We start from the raw sequence: 18,683 nt of genomic DNA on the forward strand, positions 1-18,683 counted from the left end.
CTATGAAGGGTTGACTTGCTGATTATGGTTAAATCATGTGGACATAATATATCTACAGTGAGGGGAGTGTAACTATGGGCTTTAGTGGAATGACCCATTAATTAACAAATGGGGATTAATTTGGTCTAATGAGTTTAGCCAATTAATCTCGGATCATTGGAGCCCATGATCTGTAAGCCTGCGAGGTCCTCCTACTAGCTCGTAACGGACTAGCTCTAGAATAGCGTGATAAGTTAATTTGAAATGTTCAAATTAGAATTAAGGGAATTAATAATTATATGAAATATAATTATGTTTAATTTTAGAATTAAACGAAATAGGAGAATTTATATAGTTAAATATGATTTAACTATATAAAGATGGATATGTGTTAAAATTAATTTAATATTTCATATTAAATTAATTAAGTTTTATTTTATAATTAATTTATGAAATTAATTAAATTTTCATTTTTAAAATCAAAATGATTTACAAAATCAAATATTGATTTTGAGATAAAATTGAAAAAGGAAAAACAAACAAAACACAAAATGGAAAAAAAAGATTTTTCCATTATCCATCTTTTGAAGTAGCTCACACATATTGCATCTTCTTGCCTTTGTCTTCTCCAAGCATGAGCTGCAACTCTTGCATCTCTTCTCTTTGCATGTTGATCTGCAATATAATGAAGAGATTGGAGTGAGAATCGAGCATGTAATCTATAGAGTTTTAAGAGAAAAACTGGTTTGAAGAAAGGTTCTTCAACAAGGTTGCAACAGTGAGCTTTTCTCCTTCATCCCTTGATTCAAGCTTGTTTTGAGTCCCACAACTCAATCTAGAGTACCAAGAGAATAGTGTGGAAGATCTTGAGGTGATCTACAACAAGATATGGAGAAGATAACAGCTGGAGATGGAACTTTGAAGAAGTTCTACAAGAGGTATGTCTTGAAACTCATTTTTTTAACAAAAGAATGCTTTATATTTTGCCAAAATTAGTGAATTTGAATGCTTAGATGATCCTTGTGCTTCCGCTGCTGTTGATACAATCCTATAGCGTGAACTCCGTCTTGTACCCTATGTCCCTAACTATTTACCCGGTCTTACCCCTGAAATGGGAGGCTTATTGAGTCGATATTGTTGAGCCAACCCTCACTTATGAAAATCTAAGGATACTTCTGAATAAATAGGAGTTCATAGTTAGCTCAGGATTAAGATCAAGTTACCTAGGACATCTAAGCGAAACAATCAATCTTAAATAGTAAACAATGTTATGAAGTAAGAGTCACTTATTTCTTGGTCCGATCTTACGCAAACTAATTGTATAGGACGCCCTCACTTCTCATGTCAATACATGAACAAATCAGGATCACTTCGTATGTAGCACCTTACAAAAAATTGTAACAACTACAGAGTGGGCCGCATCCGATAGTTTTACCAGAATAAGGCACCTGACCTTATTCGTATACTATAGATCATTTTAACTATTTACTCAAACCTGATCCACTTTTACATCTCCACATAAAGTTCAAGTATTCATATAATAGCCATGGATCTTAGTTTATTAGATTTAGTCTTTACAAGTGCATTTTACAAATTCAGTAACAACTTTATTGAAGAAATATTGAATAACATCTTTATTGATAATAGAGAATGTTTAACTTTACAAACTGCGAGTTTTAGGACATACAACCTAACAGTTTTAACTGAAGGAAGACTGCCTTGAGTAACCTATGTAAAAAGAGACACAAGATTAAAGACTTGAGTTCTAAGCTCAATTACCTCTTTAGATTGAGAAATGTTGTGGTCGAGAGTCCTTGATTCAAAATTCTGAGAATTTTCTGCCATAGTGGATATGAGTTGACTAGCGTTAGTGGGCGTCTTGTCAACTAGAGCCCTTCCGACAGCAGCATCAATATTGCTCCTCTCTGATGGAAGCAAACATGAATAGAAATATTGGATAAGATATTGTTCAAAATTTTGATGATGAGGAAATGAAGCACAAAGTTGTTTATATCTTTCCCAATATTCATAAAGTGACTCTCCTACAACTTGCTTAATGCCACAATTTCATTTCTAATATTATTTGCCTCAGATGCAGGGAAAAATTTTTCTAAGAACTTATCTTTCAAACCATTCCATGTAGTGATAGGTCCCACTGGTAAGTAGTACAACTAATATTTGGCCACATCCTTCAAAGAGAAAGGAAAGACCCTAAGATTAAGTTGTTCTTGGGTTATCCCATGCAAGCACATTCCATCACATACTAGATGAAACTCTTTCACGTGTTTGTGCAGATCCTCATCTGGTTGTCGTCTAAATGTAGGCAAGAGATGCACAAGTCCCGATTTAAGTTCGAAAGGAACGGTAGTCTCTGGGTACACTATGCAATGGTTGCTAGTTGTAATCCGGCTCCACAAGCTCATGCAAGGTTTGTTCCCTTTCTTCTCCCATAATGCTTGATTGTGTTGGTTCCTCTTCTCAATCCTCAAAAGCTTGTTCTTCAAATTCTTTTTATTCTCCTCTTGTTCTTTCCCTTCGAAGTCGCCTTTCCTCGCGGTCAATGTCTACAATCAAATTACAAAGTACACTCTGAGAAGAGTAGGTCATGCACAAAAGGAAATTTAATCACACTAACTATTTTTGGGTTTATTATTTCTCTTATTTATTTATTTATTTAAAAAAAGAATTCAAAATTCAAGTAATTTCACAATTCTCCGGCAATGCCGCCAATTTGTTCGAGCTAAAAATGATCTCATTAGTTCAACTTAACCCAAAACAAATAGAATTTGTAAAACACGCACAACTATTATTACTAACATGTAGTAATAGTGGAAGCATGAGATCGAGTCACAAAGAACCTCTATTAATTGGCATAGTTGAGTTTTGAAATCCAAATTGGGGGGAGGGGGTTTTTTGGTTTTAAGAAATCAAGTAAAAGTAAAACAAGAATTGATATGAAATTTTGGTAATGAAATTAATGAGAGAGAGTATGAAAGAAATTATGCGAGAATTTCAAGGGAAAAAGGATCTTGGGGATTTTATATAGATTAACCTAATTCTATCATAGATTTAATTGATTTTAAGTAATTCAATTGTTCCATAATTCTTAAGGCTAAGCCCTAATGCCCTAATTAGTCAATTAACCTAAATTGGTCAATTAATCCTAATTTAATTCATAATTGCTTCCTAAAGACATTCCACATTTAGTTTCTAAATTGCATGAATTCTTGGGTTTTCTTAACTATGACATTTTTTAGATTAAGAAGACTAAAATCAAGATTGATTAATTTGAATGTTTTAAATTAGCAAATATTTTCAAGAAAATAGGAAAAAGTCCAAATTCTAATTCAAGATTACTAGTTCTTGCAACTTAAGTACAAATTTGCTATAGAGCTGTGTAATTTTACATACAAAAACCTATAAAAATTAAGTTGTCAATTCAATCTTTAAAAGATTTTACTCAAATTTCAGCAAGAACATTCAAGAATAATAAACTGTAAGAATAAATTAAAAGAAAATCCTCAAAAATTGATTAATCAAACATAATCCCTAAGATAAAAGAACTTACCTACTCATGAAGTGGTAAAATCTTCAAGAAATCCATTGAGTCTTACAAGAATGTGTACAGAGATTGAAGAAAATTACGAAAATCTCTCTAAAAAATATAGAGAAAAGCTCTCAAAATTGTAAAAAAAAGGGTCTCTTTCCTGTAAAAATGGCTGAAAAAACTGCTTTTACACAGATGTCGCAGTGTTGTAGCATTGGCAAGAAGCATTGCAACGCTCCATTACGTAGGCGTGCACATTTTTTTATCTTTCTGTCAAAACTCGTAGCATTACAACGCTGCTCTGTATATCAGCATTCTGCCTTGACCTTTTAATGACAGACAAACAATGACAAACAACAAAAATCTACTTTTAATGATGCACAAATGTCGTTGGCAAAAAATCTACACATCCTCATATTTTCTTCCTTCTTTTCTTCTCTTCCTTTGATCCATTGATCGATTTTGGCTTCTTTGGCTATATATTTTTTCTTTTTTGCTCCAATTTCATCCAATTTTTTTGTAATGACTCTAAAATGCTCTCAGGACTATTTTACCTATAAAATGACATATTAAGCAAATTAATAGTATAAAATTGAAGGAGTTAACATGTAAAATATAGTTCTTTTCAAGACCTATCACAGTGTTAGGACCATTTTCATCAAGTTTGTTAAAGACAAACTACTCAAATACTGAGCTATAAAGATTTCATCATTATCCATTAAATCCATATCAGGACCACCCAAAGAAAGGGTTATGGATCATTAAAAAGTTTAAGTATTATCCGTCAAGTCCATCTTAGGACCACTCATATAACGGACTATGGACCATCAAGTTTATTGCAATAGACCACCCAAATAAAGAGCTATGGACCATTGAGTCTATCACAATAGACCACCCAGACAAAGGACTATAGATTCTTATAAGGGTTTAAGCCCCATGTTTATTGATGATTCTAATATTATTTTCCTTGTTAGGCCTTTGGTCAAAAGATTGGCCAAATTTTCTCAGACTTCATAAATTCCAAGGAAATAATTCCTCCCTTTAGCAATTGTTTCATGACTCTATATCTAAGACGTATATGTCTCCTTTTGCCATTATATACACTATTTATGGCAATACCCATGGCAGCCTGTGAATCACAGTGCACAGAGACTGGTACTTATGCCCCCCACAATTGTACATCCCTTAGTAGGCTTCTAAGCCATTCAGCCTCCTATCCTGCTAAATCTAGAGCAATAAATTTAGATTCCATAATGGACCTAGCTATGCAAGTCTATTTTGCAGACTTCCATGATATTGCTCCTCCTCCGAGTAAGAATACATATCCACTTGTAGAACTGACCTCGTCATTATTATCTACTCAATTTGTATCACAATAACCTTTTACTACAATGGATCTAGCTATGCAAGTCCATTTCTTAAGACTTATTGATAGCTGGTAGAAATACAAGTTATTGCAACCTTTATATAGAATTATGAGGGCTAACAAGTAGAATATGCGATGATTATACTAAGAATTCATGTGAAAAGTGAGCTTGCGTCGATCAGCATGGGAAATCTCTACTAACCCGATATTATGCATTATTCTACGTCAAAATGTCTATTCTTATAGCTATCACAGGAATCAATCGCATGCGATGAATCCTATACCATCGCAAGGGTGATCACATACGTTCATCGCATGGAGGTTGCAGCTACAGAGTAATAACCATGATAGAAGGGTGATCGCAAGGTTAGTGGAATGCGATGGTACTTCGGAAACAAAGCATGAATGCATACCTTGGGAGTATAAAAAAGATGATGTTGACATTTCACCTACTACACCGTTAGTGGTAGAGATTCAGAGTAAGACCATCGGGTCGTTAGGGGTAGAGATTCAGAGTAGGACCATCAATGCTATCGGCGATTGAGCTCTATAAATAGAGCCTTAGAGCCCAAATTCAAGGGATCCGAGCTTCTGCCTTAAGAAAGATCCTTGTGATCACAGATGAGAGCTCATTCTTTGTGAGTTCTTCATTCTTTCAACCCATTCCGAGTGACGACCGGAGCTTTGCAGGAGATAGATCTCGAAAGAGACTACTCCACCGCCTATCCATGGCACCACCGGTAGCCTTGACATACATTTGATGGAAGCAAGAGATTGCCTACATCTAGCCCTCCACCTCTCTTCTTATCTCTGTATTGTATTATATTTTGGCTTAAGACATTAATACATTTTGTAATAAATGCATCTTTTTAGTTTCTTCAACTCCATCTTTATTAACTTCTTCTTTATCATTCCTTACTTTCGTTGCAACGAACTAAGTAAGATTGCAAGAGTTATTGCATACTCAATCATGCGGCATAGACATATGAAGCATGTAGCAAACCACCGAGAGGTGTGCATTGCGTGAGTATAGTGAGTTAATCCTCTTTGCTTAGTGTGAGGTTGTAGTAACGCTTGTTTATGAGCTGATCAGCGGTAATTAACTGCCCGAGAGGGTAAGTAGTGGAACTCACTAAGCAAAGTAAGCAGTGTTCCTAGAGATAGGAATAATCTTATGTTCAATACAACCATGTTTTATGTGATCATCTTGTCTTATGTATGCATCATTCACCCTTTGGATGTACTCGAGAGAGTAGTCTAAAGATAGAATCTAGGCTTGAGAAATTCGGATTAGAATCTAGGCTTATGAGAGTCGGATTAGATCACATAAGCAATAATAGAAACTTAGACATAAGTTCTATATGCTATTTACACATCGCATGCACCCTAGAAATAGGAATGGTGGCATGTGGTCATCTTTTCTTATGTACGCATAAGCAAGAATAGAAACTTAGAAATAATTTCTATCGATGGTTTTCGCATATGCATCGCATGCGTATATTTGTGTATAACATGATCGCATAACTTGTCCTAGCTAGGGTTACCCTTGCGATCAAGCTTAATAATGCAGTGAATTTATCCCCTCCACCATTTTATCTATTTTTCCATGCATCTCATTACGTGCCAATAGTTGCCGCGACTCTACCAATTCTCATAGTCATACTTCCATTGCTCAATCTGTTTAGTTAGGAGTAGGAGTAGCACATAGTTTTTTTAACTCCCTTATTCTTTTATTTATCCCCGCAAACGCATTGCTTCGCAACATTTAGTTACAAGTCCCTAAGTTCGACCTCGGATCACCCCGAGAAATTTGTGGTCTCATTATACTTGGCGAGAGAGCAAGAAAACTTGTGGCAGGAACACATGATCATCACATATATTCTTAAACGCATGTTGCATATTTCTTAGTCCAACGCATGATCATCAATGCATGGAGACCAACACATATCATAAGATGCATGCATATTTACTCTCCATTTTTCACGCAACACTTATACTAGCATCATATGGAGTTCTTGTAGGAGGATCATCAAAACAGTCAAAATTCTTTAGTAATTTTTCAATGTAGTGTGATTGACAAAGAGAAAAACCATTTTCAGTTTTTCTTATCTTAACATCAAGTATTACATCAGTTTCACCTAAATCTTTCATTTCGAAATGTGACGATAATAACAATTTGGTATTATGTGTCATCTTTATGTTTGTTCCAAACACGAGCATATCATCTATATACAAACATATAATTACACATTCAGCTCCAAACAACTTTGAATAAACACATGTATTTGAGGAGTTTACCTTAAACCCATTGTTTATCAAAGTATTATTGAATTTTTCATACCATTATTTGGGAGCTTGTTTAAGACCATAAAGAGATTTTTTTCAGTTTACATACTTTGTTTTCCTGACCAATAGCTGTAAAGCGTTCATGTTGTACTATATAGATTTATTCTTCTAAATCACCATTAGGGAATGTTATTTTTACATCCATTTGGTGAATTAGAAGTCTGTAGATAGCAGCTAGTGCAATCAAAGATCTAATCATAGCTATTTTTGTTATAGGGGAATACGTGTCAAAGTAGTCAATACCTTGTTTTTGTGTATACCCTACTACTACCAATCTAGCCTTGTACCTTTCAACTAAACCATCAGGCCTCATTTTCCTTTTGAAGATCCACTTACACTTAATAGGTTTACTTTTGTTTGGAAGATCTACTAAGTTCCAAGTTTGATTCATGATTAGAGAATCCAGTCCACTCTTAATGGCTTCCTTCTATAAACTAGAGTCTAGAACTTAAGGCTTCTTGGTAAGTTTTAGGATCCTCATCTATTAAAAACATATGCAAACTGATAATCAAAATATCATTTGGCCTCTCAACTAAAAAAGTAGTTAAAAAACCAGGACCAAAATTTTTCTCAGTTCTCCATCTCTTACTTCTTCTAGATTCTATTTATGTATTCTATCAGTACTGCCAACATCTACAGCTTGAGTCATATTACCAAAATTTATATTATTTATTGTTTCATGCATACTATTAGACGAAGAAGGCGTGGAAACAGAAGCATTCTCACAATTAGTCGTTCTAACAGAATTAGTGTGTCCCTTTTTCAATGGAAAAACACGCTAAAAAAATTTTGCATCCCCATATTCACATACAAATCTATCATTCAAGCACATAAATTTGTATGTAGCACTATCTTATGCATAACCAATAAACACACAATCAAAAGTTTTAGATCCTACCGTAGGTTTCTTGAATACAAGATATGGTACCTTAGCCAAACATCCTCACACCCTCAAGTAAGAGATTAGGTGCATATCCTTTCCAAAGTTCGTAAGGTGTCTTATCCAGTTTCTTGTGAGGTACTCTGTTAAGAATAAAACAGGCAGAAAACACAACTGCCTTCACATGTTATCAGACAATTTAGAACTTAACAACATAGCATTCATCATCTCCTTACAAGTTCTATTTTTACGTTATATTGTACCACTTTGTTATGGTGAATAAGGTGTAGTAAATTCATGAATAATGTCATTTGATTCACAAAATTTTTTAAGTGTATTATCACTGTATTCACCACCTCTATCTGATCTTACCCTTTTAATCTTCTTATCTAATTGATTCTCCACTTCTGCTTTAAATTTCAAAAACATACGAGCTTCATCTTTTGTCTTTAAAAGATAGATTTTAGTATATCTAGAAAAATCATCAACAAAAGAAATATAGTAGTTTTTCCCACCTATACTTGCGTGTTTTTGAAATAAACTAAAGTAGAGTGAATCAATTCTAGTAATTTTGTACTTCTAAATGTAATAGGTTTAAAAGGTTTCTTGATAAACTTCGTTTCAACACAAACAAGACATTTACTAGTTCCATGTGTTTCAGATGCATTTATCAATTTTAAATCTTTAAGTTTCTTAACCGATGCAATATTCACATGACGTAGTCTAACATGCCACATATCAAGAGACTCAACTATGTAAGCAAAATTAGAAGCACTTGCATTAATCATATTTGTAACAAGGACAATATTTAGTACAAAAAGACCATCAACAATATATCCTTTACCAACAAAGTCCTCCATTTTTTGTGAGGACAACCTTGTCGACTTTTAGGATAACCTTAAGCCCAACTTGATTTAACAGACTCCCAGATACCAAGTTCCTACGTAAGGAAGGCACATACAATACATTACTTAAGGATAAAGTTTTTCCAGAGGTTAATTTTAAAAAAACCTTCCCTTTTCCAAGCACTTTTGTTGTGGAAGAGTTACCCATGAACACACATTCTTCGTCAGTAGTGTCCTCATAGTCATGGAAGAGCTCTCGGTTTGAACATAAATGTCTCGAAGCTCTGGTGTCAAATATCTAGTCAATTTTCTTTTCCACTAGATTTTCTTCTACAACAACAATGATTACGTCATTTTTTCAGCAAGATTAGCTTGTGGTGTGGGCTGTTGATTTGGCCTTCCTTTCTTTTGACTGTATTGGTAGGATTTATGCTCAGGTTTCCAACAGACACAACAAATCAATTTTTTCTTTCCAACCTTCCCACTAGCAGTTTCGTGACGTCCATTCTTCTAAGAAGAGTTATTCTTTCCATATTGCTTCTTATGATTTTTAGACCTGTCTTTGTTAACAGCAAAAGAATAAACCAAGTTAGCATTAACTGAATTTAGATTTTCAGAAATTAGTTTATCTTTTAGCCTGTTGAGTTCTTCCGTGCACATGTAATTGATCAGCTCCTAGAGTGTGAAATCATTCTTTTTATGTTTCAGATGATTCTGTAGTCGCTCCAGGATGGGGAAATTTCTCAAGCAGTACATTTGCTTGGAGAACATCACACATTTTCATGCCCTCAGCTAGAACATTGGCCACCAAATTTTCATATTCATGTATATGCTCCACAACCGATTTCTCGTTGATAGCTCTAAAAAAGAGCTATTATTCCTAGCTTAATTCGAATTGTTAATGGATTTAATGTGTTTATTTCTCTATTTTGTAGGTAACGAGCAACCAAGAGGTAGAATTAGGGATTTGAAGTTGATTGGGGCTAATTTGAAGCGATTTGGAGTAGATTTGAAGTATAAAGCTTCAAGGGACGTGAAATGTCCAAAATACCACCAGCATCAGCGTCACAACGCCATGCAACACTCAAGCCTAATATTGCAAGGCAGTAGCTTAGCATTACAACACCTCTTTAGATCGTCGCGACGCTACGACATTTGACGACGGAGGAGAAGTGTGCGCGCGAGTGAGGGTCGAGCGTTGCAACACTGCTCTGAACTTTTCTATAAATGTCTCCTTTTGCTAGGTCAACTAGAATGCTGAATTGTATTGAGAAAGGCCAAAAAAAGGCCGAAACTCTTCATGGAGACCGAGGAGAGGCCTTGATTTTCTCTTTTTCCTCTATGTATTCGGTATCATATGTTAGATTTATTTTTTTGGATTATGGTTTCGTATCAGATTGTTCCCTTCGCTTTGTCTATGAATCAATAAGGTAATTTTCAATTAGTTCTTGGACTAAGTATTCTTTGTAATTTAATGAGTTATATGTTCAATTTTGTGTTTCAATTAAGAATTATGTTTTTCTTTAATCCCGCATGATTTAGACTCACTTTTGTGTGTTGGACTGACGACCCTATCACGATTGCATGTCTTTGCTAGTTAAATTCAAGCTCGCACGTATCCTTATAATCGTCCATGCTTTGAATTTACCTCTGTAGCACAAATTAGATGAGCATGCTTAGATGTATAGGCTGACCTTGAATCTTTGCATCGTACATTTAATTTAGAATTAAAAAAATACTTTGATTATTTGAACATGACTTTCTTGACACTTAATCGACATAGTTGAATCCTTGGTTTGGATTAATTTATTTTCGGCCTTTGTAGAGATTGATTAGTTCTTATCAAATTAAGTAGCTATGCATGCATAATTCAAATATTAGTTATTTGGCATATAACAATGACTTAATTTAAGTCGAATGAACACTTGATTTGAGAACTAAATGAGTCCTTTACTATTCCATATATCCCTTGCAATTTACCATCACTTTTAGATTATTAGAATAGATGTCAAAATAGGTTAACGCAACTTCCAAATTCAGATGTATACTCACCGAAAAATGGACTAGAATCGATAAGAAAGTTGCTATAAAAGGAATAGACCCTTTGTGCACAAACACAATTATCCAAACCCAACCATTGAACTAGACAAATGGTGGTGGTGACATGTGCATGTGGTGTAAGGGTTATACTTCCACCACCAACACACTTTGAATTTCCATCTAGAATGCCTTGGTATTTATACTCTCTAGGCAATTCTAAATCTATCTATGTGGGACAAAACTTCCTATTCCCTTAACCTTTCCTATGGGTCTGAGCCTAAAAAGTCATCTCCAATGGTTTTAAGGGTTGAGTTGGAGAACATGTTTGAGTCATTTGAGTTGTCAACTTGACCAACTCGAATTTTTGGATTGGTAAAAAAATATGCTACAATCCAACCCAACCTTGATACACCCCTAACAACAATAATATTGTAATATGTAACTACTTCAGAAACAATAATAATTTTTCTTTTGAAAATGAAACAATAAATAACTTGGTATACATTGTCTCGTTTTGAACAAATGATGATATATGTTTGATACACTAATAATATAGTTGCAATGCAATTTGAATTAATACTAGCATACTATTAATAATATCATCAATATATATTTTTTAAATCTTTCTAATTTTGGTATATCATAGTTAAATTTGGTATATCAGTAACTTGATTTACAAAATATAAGTATATCCATTTTAAAATTGATATAACATAGAGAACTAAATTAACATACCATCAATATCATATAAAAAAATTTGAAAATAAAATTAATTAACTAATACATTTGATATTTAGTTTATCCGTTGACATAATTAAAGCAACGAAAATATACCATTAAAATTAGATAAACAATTTAAAAAACATAATACGACTAACAATAAAACCCATATGAGACCATTGAAATCTCAATTTAGTTGAAAGAAAATAATTTTATATCAAATTATAAAATAATAATAATAATAGTAGTAGTCACAATAATCGAATAAACAACATCTACCATAATATAATTAAAGGCATGGTATATCAATTACATAATTGATATACTTAAATATAGGATATATATACTTTTTGGTACACAAATGAAGATAAAATTGATATAATTATAAAATGGGAAATCATATTTAAAATTTTGGCAATATTGACAAATGTCGAAAACCATTTTTAGATTTTGCATTTATGCTTGTGTTTCTTTGCTTGCTATTCATTACAATCTTTTATTTGTATGAAAAGATTCATAACTTTTTTATTTGTTGTGCTTCCACCTCAAGCTGGAAGGTTAATATATCACATTTGGAGTAAAATAAAAATAAAAATAATAATAATATATTTTTGGTCCAAATGTTATGGCTTTAGTTTTTATTGCTTCATAGATTTTAAAATATTACACATTTAATCCTTAAATTTTGAATTTTGTTTCAATCATTTAGTTAAGTTTTGAGTTTTGTTTTAGTTTAGTTCTTAAATTTCAAAATGTTACAAATTCAAAACTTAAGATTTGAGTTTTGTTTCAAGTTGATCCCGACTTTAAGATTTTACATTTTTAACTTCAGTTTTTCATTAAATACTAAATTTCAATCATTGTCATCAGTTTCTATTCATTAATTAAAAATAAGTATAAAGTAAAATTTTAAATTTACTTTAAAGTGATAAAAAATAATGAAGCTTAATTAATTATATGATTGTTAATGTATTAATATAAATTAACTCTAAAAACCAAAAATCAAAGTATCTTAAACTTAAATGTCAATAATAAAATTGTAGCATTTTGAAACGACGGAATTGAAATCAAATTCAAACTTGACTAAATGTGTGACATTTTAAAATAAAAAGAAATTAGATTCAAAATCTAACCAATATTTTTTTCCTTTTTAAAAACCTGCAAGATACTCAAAAATTTTATTTGATCACCTAGTTATATACGATATTCCAAATTGCCAACCGAATAACTTTCTTTAATAATAATTAATGACTTTCCTTAATTTTTTTTAATACTTACCTAAATCAATCCATAACATGCATGAAAAAAAATTCAAAATATGAATAGCCTGCGAAAATTACGAAAGTCAAATTCGCGTGAAGCACGGGCCGGGCCGTTATGTTTTGGGCCATGGCCCAAGTGAACATTGGAGACACTCCGCTAGCTAGGGTTTTACAGTCTATATAAAGCATGGCGAGGTTTTACTATCTCCAACCAAGCTTGCGTTCAAGACGAGGATGATTTAGGGTTTTTCGTCGGAGCAGCCGACATAAACCAATTCAAGGTTTTCGTCTTCGTTTTCGTTAATTTCAATTCAATTATTCCATGCACGATGCACCCCGGGCTACTCTGATTATCTCCGTGACGGTGATAGCCCCATTGCTCGTGCTAGAGTGTAGCCGTTTAGTGTTGCAGGTTAGCCTTGCACTTTTCCACGGCTGATCTGTGTCAAAATAACGGCTAGATCTCTTTATTATTGTATCGAACAATATTGCATCTTCGATTTTGTCTCTGGTTAGTTATTAGCATTTTTGGAGGCCTCACTACACCTTTAGCTTGTTTTCTGCAGATTAAGCATATGAAAATGGAGCTAGTCATAGAGGCCGATATTTAGTCTTCGGCGGTGTTCACGTGGGGGCCTATCCGTTCAATGTTTGTGCCTCTAAAAACTTCCGCTATATATATTATAATTCCCAATTAAGTTAGTTTTTATTTGAATTTGGGTTTTTAGGAGCGATATGAAGAATTATTGGCTATGATTATATGTTTATCCGCGCTTCCGAGGTTAAACGATGAAGCAAACTTAAATAAATGGTTGAATTTCTTAATATGAGCCTTATTTCTTCTATCCTGTTTTTTTAAAAATGTTCTGTTTGTACCCTAATGTTTTCAAGTTTGGCAGTGAGGATTAAATTTCAGCTTTTAGCCAGTTCTGCTTCAGAATTTGATGATTGATAAAGCTGTTACGATGATCTGAGCCTTGAGTATCTTCATACTTTTCCTAAAATCACCTCATGATTTCTTGCTCAAGATAGATGTTCTGTGCATTTTCATTTGCAGTTTGCTGTTTTTGTAATTTGGCTATGTGCTGTAGGTCATATCATGATTGTAATGCTTTGATTCTGCCAATGATGATTCAATCCATCCGTTTAAGACTTTGTGGAGCCAAGTCCCTGTTTCAGGGAGAACCTACTTGGTGAAGCGATGTTCATATGATATAAATGGATTTAACTGAGGTCACACTTATTCCAACTTTTTCTTAGTAAATATACTATTTGCGTTTATATCAATGTTTTTCATGACTACTTTTTACACATTAGTATTACGATGTTCTGCATGTAGTATGTAAAAATATATCCTTTTTAGTCTGGTTGAGACCTGTGATGACTCTATCCAACTTATCTGAGATGTTGTGAAGCCAAGACCCTGCTTCAGGGAGAACCTACTTGGTAGAACGACATTTATATGAGTTCATGGATTTGGCTGAGGTTTAAATTTTAGGCGTTTTAAAATGTTATATTCAATTTTTTTGAGTTTAACTATACTCATCCCTTGTCCAATATGGGTATGGAGTCTGAAAAACTCAGAAATTTTGTGTTGTCATCAGCTTCTTCTCGCCAACTTTAGGGGACTGGAGTTAAATAACAGCACGAAATTTTCTAATATATTGAAGGTTTTAATGTGTATTATCGACTGTCAATGTAACTGCTTATATGATTTCTGCTGTTAGTTTGTTGTTTTTAATTTCTGTTCACAGATTGATTGGGATTGCTCAGCCGCCTCCCTTTCTTTCAGAGTGGAACTGTTTTGATCAATCAGTGTGGCTGACCATGAAATATCTAGCAAAACTGAAGTAATGCAGCTTGAGAATTCCTTCATGTAGCAGCATGAAGTAGTAAATATGCTATAAAAATATGTAGCTCGTGGCAGATGTACTAAATAGAAGTTGTTATATATAGTTTCTAGTCATTTGCTGAATGTTCGCGCCTCATTTTTGCTTTGTCTCTCCCTATCTTTCTCTCTATCACGTTGAATGATCAACATCTTATGTTATTTTTCAACTTTTGATTGGGGTTTAAGAATCTCTATTGAATAATGGTTCTAATCATATTTTTGTTTTTAGTTGTATTTTAAACTAGAATTAAAAGGCGAATGTCCTTGATCGTAGGTTATTGTATTCTTTTGTAGAACTTGAACAAAAAGCCTATTATTGTCATTAGCGCGCACACCCTTCTTTGATATGACGTTATGTGGGCTATTTAAAGAAGAAAACCCGAGATTGTGACTGAGCATCTTTAATGTTGATCGAAGTTTTTCCAGTAGCTTTTGTTTGAGCATATTAATTTGTTCACCATTCACACCCCACGTAGCGGAAAAAAAAGAGAAAAAGATGCTTCTGGCGATTGGTTGATCTATTGGTTGCTGACTTCTGAATTAGGCTTTTTTATGGGCATCACTTTCCTTTGTGGCTTTGCAAGGATTGACATGGACAAGCCAACTCTTCAAACAAAAAAGAAAAAAAGGTGCAGTTGAAATTAGATGAAGGGGTACATACTTCCAGTAGGCGATTAAGACCACTCCTGGAGGCATAGCTCTAAATTAAAATCAAATAATGTTGGTGTTGTATTATGTTAAACCTCAAATTTACATATAAATGGAGTGAGGAAAGCAGAGAATATTTTAATCTATAATTTGACGATCATGTTGACTCCATGATTAGAAGTTCATTCCATATTGAGCTAGATGAATAGGGCTACGTTTTTATACATTAAAATTATGAGAAGGGTTCATTAAATAGATATTATGTTGACATAGGGATGCCCACATCCAACCATTCCATTTAGGAATAGGCATAATTGGACTTGTTCTTTACATATCTCTTGTTATCAACTTTCTTAAATATGTTGGTTTATTTTCCTTATTTGCTTCTTTAGGGATGAATTTCTGTTAGTTTTGGGAGTATTATCTTGCCATTTTGTTTGTATTGTTGAAGGACCTTGTGGATGCGTTTATTAATTACGTGTTGCTGCCATATTACTCCTTTGTTTTTCATCTTAATTGAACCCTAACAAAATGGTATTAGAGTTTGCTTCATCTTGGGACGAACGAGAGCTTTGGCTCAGAAGTAGATGGAAGAAAGAAAGGAGAAGAATGAGAAGGAGATTTCTAAAATGAAGGAGATGCTGATAGTGAGATGAGGGAGAGCAACTCCATTCGAAAGGTTGAAGAATCATGGACTTCAGATGCCTCTCGTTTGAGAAGAGTCAAATTGAACACCACAAATCGAAATGGGAGGACTTGGTGCAAATATAAGAAAGAGGTTGGAAATCCCTATTATCGCAAGTGAAAACCCAAAGTCATGAGTGTATAAGGTGGAACATTACTTCGAGATTCGAGATTCATGAGTTATTTGATTTTGTTGGAGTCACAATCGAAAGGCAATCATTATGTTTCAGACCTACCGAAGAAGGTAGCTTGGGCGTGGAGCATACACTGACTACTCCTCTCCCTGACTTAGCAGAGGACGTTCTCAAAGATGCATTCATCAATGGGTTGGAGTTGGCTTTGAGGGTAGAGGTGATTAGCAAACAACCAATGACATTGGAGGGTGAGTGATCGGAACATGACCCTAAGGTTACAGACTTGGGAGTAGTTGGGCTGAGAAAATAGGAAGCCCAAATGAAGGAGGGCTCGACTTCGGAAAGAAAAAGCGGTAAGCTACAAGATGTCCAAGCTACAAAACACATCATTATACTAGTGAAAGGCAACTACGTGAAAAGAGATGCCCTAATGAAGTGTTTATCAGATAGTGAGTTTCGTGATCGACTTGACAAGGGCCTATGCTTTAGATGTAACGAGAAATACGTGTCGGGACATAGATGTCTAATAAAAGAAAATCGTGAACTCATGTTTTTCATTACCGATTTTGGAGGAAAACGGAAAAGAGAAGCATCCAGAAATGAAGGCCATCGAGGTTGAGGAGAAGGCAAAAACTGCCCTGAGGGCCATGTTTGGATTGTCTACTATAGGGACGATGAAGTTAAAGTCATAATCTTGATAGATTGTGGAGCGATCCACAACTTCATTCACCAAAAAATAGTGCGAGATCTAGAACTTCCAGTAGTCAAGAAAAAAAAAATCTTTACTGTGGTGATCGACAATGGCACGACAATACAAGGGGAAGGAGTATGTAGGGCGCTGAAGTTGAAGTTTCCCAAGCTTACCATGAAGGCTGACTTCCTTGCCATTGGGCAAATGGATTTGGTTTTAGAAATGTCGTGGTTATGCACGACAGGTTTTATGGGAGTACACTAGCCTTCACTAACCATGTCCTTCTTGGCAGGTAACTCACAGGTCATAACGTGGGGATCCCTCACTTAAGTCAGAAGTGTCATTCAGGGCATTGGCTAAAATGTGGAAGGAAGAGGACCAAGGATTCTTAATTGAATTTCAGAATTTTGAGTTTGAAGAAGAGGCGCTAGAGGATGATGATATAGTCAGGGCAGTGGAGACAAACTTCCAATCATGATCCAAGCCTTATTAGAATAAAATGAAGATGTGTTTGAATCCCCTTGAACCCTACATCCAAGAAGAGCGGTGAACCATCTATGACCTGTGCAAATAAAAAACCCATCAACATTAGACCATACAAGTATGGCCATAGCTAGAAGGAAGAGATTGAAAAGCTGGTTGAAGAGATGCTGCAAGCAGGGATTATTCAACCAAGCCATAGTCCGTACTTGAGTCTGGTCTTGTTAGTGAAGAAAAAAGATGGAGGGTGGAGATTTTGTGTTGATTATCGAAAGCTGAACCAGGCCACAGTGTTAGACAAGTTCCCCATTCTAGTAATAGAGGAGCTCTTGGAAAAATTACATGGAACATTGGTATATTCCAAGCTGGATTTAAGATTGGGCTACCATCAGATTCAAATGTATCAGGGAGACATCAAGAAACTCACAAGGGGCATTATGAGTTCTTGGTGATGCCTTTTGGGTTGACAAATGCCCCTGCCACCCTTCAATCTTTAATGAATCGGGTATTTTGGCCATTCCTTCGTCGATCCATTTTAGTATTTTTTGACCATATTTTGGTCTACAACCCCGACATCTCAATGCATGAAACACATTTAGGAGTGGTTTTTAACATCCTACGAGATAATAAGTTGTATGCCAACAAAAGGAAGTGTACATTTTGCCAAACCAGAATACAATATCTAGGCCACTGGATTTTGGCATAGGGAGTGGAAATGGATGATGACAAAGTTAAGATCATGAGAGCATGGCCCCAATCGAAGAATGCGACGGAGCTTCGAGGTTTCTTGGGACTCATCGGCTATTATAGAAGATTTGTGAGGGGTTAAAGAAGTATTGCAGCACTTCTAACATGACTCTTCCAAAAGAACGCCTTCATTTGGGATGAGAAGGCCTCACAAGCATTTGAACAATTGAAACAAGCCATGGTGACAACCCCTATTTTGGCTCTTCCAAATTTCTCAAAGCCTTTTATTATAGAAATAGATGCTTCAAGGTTTGGGTTAGGTGCTGTTTTATCTCAAGAATCCAAACCTATCACGTACTTCAGTCAAAAGCTATCATCGAGAGCCCAAGCCAAGTCCATATATGAGAAAGAGTTGATGGCTAGTGTCAAGCAGTGCAAAAGTGGAGGCATTACTTGCTGGGGAATAAGTTTACAGTGATATCT

General features: G+C 34.7%; 1 long non-coding RNA gene and 6 other non-coding genes across 10 annotated transcripts; all 7 read left to right on the forward strand.

Annotated features, from left to right (window-relative positions):
• Window positions 1-13,199: 13,199 nt before the first annotated feature.
• LOC120089255 lies at window positions 13,200-15,045 on the forward strand. 4 transcript variants are annotated; one of them, XR_005485117.1, is made up of 4 exons: window positions 13,200-13,397; window positions 13,552-13,634; window positions 14,077-14,218; window positions 14,740-15,045. It is a non-coding gene; the product is annotated as an uncharacterized LOC120089255 (long non-coding RNA). The 4 variants fall into 4 exon arrangements; XR_005485114.1 differs by having other exon boundaries at window positions 13,200-13,634; XR_005485116.1 differs by lacking the exon at window positions 14,077-14,218.
• On the forward strand, window positions 13,308-13,450 carry LOC120089587. The gene has a single exon (XR_005485262.1). It is a non-coding gene; the product is annotated as a small nucleolar RNA snoR134 (small nucleolar RNA).
• LOC120089583 lies at window positions 13,733-13,819 on the forward strand. Its single transcript, XR_005485258.1, has one exon. It is a non-coding gene; the product is annotated as a small nucleolar RNA U36a (small nucleolar RNA).
• On the forward strand, window positions 13,876-13,966 carry LOC120089565. Its single transcript, XR_005485240.1, has one exon. It is a non-coding gene; the product is annotated as a small nucleolar RNA Z223 (small nucleolar RNA).
• Window positions 14,107-14,220, forward strand: LOC120089566. Its single transcript, XR_005485241.1, has one exon. It is a non-coding gene; the product is annotated as a small nucleolar RNA Z278 (small nucleolar RNA).
• Window positions 14,359-14,472, forward strand: LOC120089567. The gene has a single exon (XR_005485242.1). It is a non-coding gene; the product is annotated as a small nucleolar RNA Z278 (small nucleolar RNA).
• LOC120089575 lies at window positions 14,536-14,640 on the forward strand. The gene has a single exon (XR_005485250.1). It is a non-coding gene; the product is annotated as a small nucleolar RNA snoR97 (small nucleolar RNA).
• Window positions 15,046-18,683: the final 3,638 nt, after the last annotated feature.

The sequence above is a fragment of the Benincasa hispida genome, chromosome 10 (genome assembly GCF_009727055.1).
Source record: "Benincasa hispida cultivar B227 chromosome 10, ASM972705v1, whole genome shotgun sequence".
NCBI lineage: Eukaryota > Viridiplantae > Streptophyta > Magnoliopsida > Cucurbitales > Cucurbitaceae > Benincasa > Benincasa hispida.